Consider the following 4,573-nt stretch of genomic DNA (forward strand, 5'->3'; position numbering starts at 1 on the left):
ATAGTATTAAAATGGAAGCCAAAAGATAGAAATTATAGTCTTTGCTCTACCAGCTTTCACTGTGTTACCTTGTGTTATATGCAGAATTCTAGGATGGCTCTCAAGATTTCCACCAGGAAGTATATACACTCTGTGTAATTCCTTCCTTCCCTATGATTAGGAGGGACTTGTGATGATGAATACCTAAGTATTAATGCTTTTGAACTGTGGCATTGGAGAAGACTCTTGGGAGTCCCTTGGACTGCAAGGAGATCTAACCAGTCCACCCTAAAGGAAATCAGTCCTGAGTATCCATTGGAAGGACTGATGTTGAAGCTGAAACTCCAGTACTTTGGCCGCCTGATGTGAAGAACTGACTCATTTGAAAAGACCCTGATTCTGGGAAAGATTGATGGCAGGAGGAGAAGGGGATGACAGAGGATGAGATGGTTGGATGTAATCACCAATTCAATGGACATGAGTTTGAGTAAACTCCGGGAGTTGGCAATGGACAAGGAGGCCTGCTGTGCTGCATGACTGAGCGACTGAATCACGTAAGCTGTGAAATGGTAAATGTGTTCTAAGTTATATTGTTTCTGTGGTAATTTAGTATACAGCAATAGAAAACTCATATATGTTGGATAATTTGTCACCTTGTGGTCTCACTATTAGAAGAGCCAAAAAATACATAAGCAACAAGAATATACTATATAGAACAGGGAAGTATAGTCAGTAGTCTATAAGAGTATAGAAATGAGTATATAATCTATAAGAATTTGGAATTTTGAGTCACTATGTTATATATCCATAACTAATATAATATTGTAAATGAGCTGTATTTCAATTTAAATAAATAAATAAGAATACAATTTCTTCAAAGTTTTGAAATGCAAAATTAGCTCACCATTTGTATTCCTCAAAATTTTGCTTATTTTTTTCAGGTCAAGTCAACATGTAGTAAATTAAACTTTCAGCTACCTCCTTATTCTGATTCCAAATCATGTTTACTACATACGGTTCATCTCTTGGTTAATATAGCTTCCCCAACAACCCAGTGCCCAAGGCTGGAAACCTCAGAGTCATTCTTTATTTCTTCCTCTCTTGATTCTCCCACATAGGATCAATTGTCACCTCATCCAGAAACTCCTCTTAGCTGTGGCCTCTCTTGTGCTTCCATACTATTCATCTGGACAAACTCAATGGCCTTTATGCAAGGCTGTCACTTCCCATCTGATCCACTTTTTCAATGCCCTAAGAGTTATCTTTACAAAGAGAAAGCTGCTTTATTCACTTTCCTGCTGAAACATGCCTAAGGGCTCCTCCACGCAGCATTGTGCGTTCCTCACCATCGGGCTTCAGCCTTTTCCACTCCTTTCCCAAAAGGTTCCCTGTATCCCACACTAAACTTCCCATGAATGCAATGTGTTGACTTATGTCCCTGTCCAAAAGGAGAAACTGAAGTCCTAACCCCCGGTGCCTGTAAATATGATCAGTAATTAGGGTCTTTGTTGATGTAATCAAGTCAAGACGAGGTCATGACCATGGACCCTAATTTAATAGGACTGGTGTCCTTGCATGATGAGGAAAACTTGGACACAGACAGACACGCAGAGGGGAAGGCCATGTGAAGACAGAGGCACATCAGGTGAAGAGAGAGGCGTGAAAGCAGAGGCAAAGATTAGAGTGATACTGCCCCAAGCCAAGGCATACCTGGGACTTTCAGAAGCTGGAAGAGGTGGAGCAAGAATCTCTCTCAAGTTTTCAGAAAGAATACAGCTCTGACAAAGCCTTAATTTTGGATTTCTAGCCTCCTGAACTGTGACACAATGATTTTTGTTGTTTTACAGCAACCCTAGGAAATAAACGCAGTCCCTTTCAAAGATCCATGACTTTGAATAAGCTGCTCTCTTTGTGAAGACATTGAAATCTTCCAAACATATTTCAGGAAGCAGTAGGTAAACCACACCTTCAGAAAAACCTTCTAGGAGAGCCTCAGACCAGGTCTGTCCTGATATTCTCAGAGTAAGTTTTCTGATCTCAGTTACAGAACTTACACTGAAATGTTTAGTTGTAATTTTCCTGGTTGTCTCCTGCATTAGGTTGAAAACACTTCGAGGTCAGATTATGGCATATAGTTCTTCAACGTGTGATTGTTGGTTAAGAAATAAAATAAAATCTCTGCCAGCCTCATGTATCTAGTGAGACTGAATTTTGGAAACAAAATATTTTATTTATTTATTTATTTTAAAGAACTCATCCTTTAGACACCTTGTATGGGAGGTTTGCTATTCTCAGCTTGTAGAGGAAACATTAAGGCTTCATAAATGCTGCTTCCACTAGCCCTTTTGCTATTAGTACATTAACAAACCTGACAAGCCCACGTCTGGGTACCAATCTCAACCAGATTTTACTGTGCCACTTTAATTTGGGGAGCTGAGTAATTTTTGATGATTATGAGTCTGATCAGCTGATGGAAGTTATAATGGAAATTTGAAAAATAAAAATTATTTAAAAAGGCTTGAAATGAAATATGTAATATGATCCTTGTGAGTGAGTCCAGCATTTATCATCATTTCACTGACATGGTGGATGAATTATATATACAGCAGTATAATGATGTCATATCTCACAGTCCTCAATGGCTTGTGGAATTGAATGGTCTGTCTGGGTGCAGTTTATGGAAGAAAAAGGTGGACAAGAATGAATGCAGAGTCATTTGGCATACTGTTCAGGGTTTCCACCAGCCACAATTTCCTTGTATTACTACCATTGTTTAAATTCGATGTATTATAAGCAACATACATTCTCTTGGACCATGAAAAAATACTTCAGAGGAATAAACTTATTCTTTTAAAGATAGGTATTTATTTTCTTCTTTTTTTTCTCTACTCACTCTGTATCTCTCTCTGTCTGTCTCTCAATGTTTCAGCTTTTACAAATCACCTAATCCAATGGAGTCCAATTTTCTAACTTGCAGGTTCATGGTTAGGGAGCCATAATCTTACAGGAAAAGCACCACCAGTGTGTTGAAATGGGAAAATATGGCCTTCTATTGCATTCCTCTCTCAAGATAAATGGGGTTAATGGAGAGCTTTCCTTTCCTGTGTGAATGACTCCATGCCTCAAGGAGCTGAAGTGGAAGAATGAACCTCAATATGGCTTGGCCAACATCAGTCTTCTGAGTATAAGCCCAGTATGCAGCAGACATCTAACAAACATTCAATAAACTCAAGTTTGCTTGTTCAAATATACCCTGGTATATATGAAATGGTAGAATGTAAAATTTTGTGCTAAATAAAATTTATTTTGACATTCAGTGTCATCATGCCCATCTAGATATATAACAATAAAAGCAACAATAATGGTAACATTAGAATAATAGTTACAACTAAAGTAATAGTTAATAATTATCAAACATTATCTATGACTGCTCTTTTTCTGCATAAAACTAATTCCCCAGTTCCAATGTGAAATGAAAGCAGGTTCAGGGACTCTTACATTGAATGTGCAGGTCCCATCTTTTATTCCCACGGCTACATTGAAGTAAAGCACACTTTGTTGCCATCTTCCACCATCTCACTGCAGAGAAGAGGAGACGCCTGCATCTAGGGTAGGATAAGGACTAGTCCTTACTATTCCGAGTTTGCTGATCTGGTTGGAAAAGCAGATACTACTCATCTTTCGGAGAGCTCGTGAGTTCCCAGTAAGTGTTGAGCAGGTGGTGAGCAGGTCAGCATGGGCACAGTTTCCTCAGGCACAACAGAGACAGGCTGAAGCTCATGCTGCCTTCTTAGTCACACTGGGCTAGGTCAGGCTGCGGTCACCAGCGACCCCCCGAAGTTCAGCGGTTTGAAACAACACCGTTTATATTTCAGTTACCCACATGTGAACATCACACTCTTATGAAGGGTTTCTATTCATATTTGACTAACGCTGATGAAGTCTCTATTTTGCTGAACATCACTGGTGGCGGGAGCAGTGAGATTTAACGCTTCTGCTCAGAATGGATACATGTCACTTCCGCTGACAATTCATTTGTCAAAGTAAAACAAACAGTCATACCTAATTTCAAGACAGGGAGGAGAGGTGACTCTCTTGGGTGCTTGCAGGGGGATTTCGTCAAGCTTATTGGTGAGTAGCACTGATGCCTACTACTGAAACATCAGACTTTCAAGGAGAGGGGGCCCAAGGGAGCGGTAGAGTCATGGTCTCCAATTTATCTACCTCTGTCTGTTGTGACCAATCTGATAAGCCTCCCCAGACAACTCCAGCAAAACTGCTCCTGTCAAGTCACCAACAACTTGCACATCTCTAAATCCAATGCCCATCGGAACTCATTTCAGCGGATCCATGAGCATTGTGTGACATACTCTATTTTCTCCCAATGTCCTTATCTACTTTAACTCTAAGCAAGCACACTCTCCAGGTTTCTTTTCTCTTATACTACAGGCTTTTTCTTCTCAGTTTCATTTCCTTATCTCTGTGACCTCTTAATCTTCCAGTACCCCCAGACAATATCCTTGGCTTTCTTCTATCTAAACTCACTCACTGGGTGATCACATCCAGTATCTTGGTTTTAATCCTACTTATAGTC

General features: G+C 39.8%; 1 long non-coding RNA gene across 1 annotated transcript; it reads left to right on the plus strand.

The window, feature by feature from the left end:
* The first annotated feature begins 478 nt into the window (after positions 1-478).
* LOC122709891 lies at positions 479-2,142 on the plus strand. Its single transcript, XR_006345770.1, has 3 exons — positions 479-533; positions 1,540-1,714; positions 1,827-2,142. It is a non-coding gene; the product is annotated as an uncharacterized LOC122709891 (long non-coding RNA).
* The last annotated feature ends 2,431 nt before the right edge of the window (positions 2,143-4,573 follow it).

This window comes from Cervus elaphus, chromosome 16, assembly GCF_910594005.1.
Source record: "Cervus elaphus chromosome 16, mCerEla1.1, whole genome shotgun sequence".
NCBI classification, from domain to species: domain Eukaryota; kingdom Metazoa; phylum Chordata; class Mammalia; order Artiodactyla; family Cervidae; genus Cervus; species Cervus elaphus.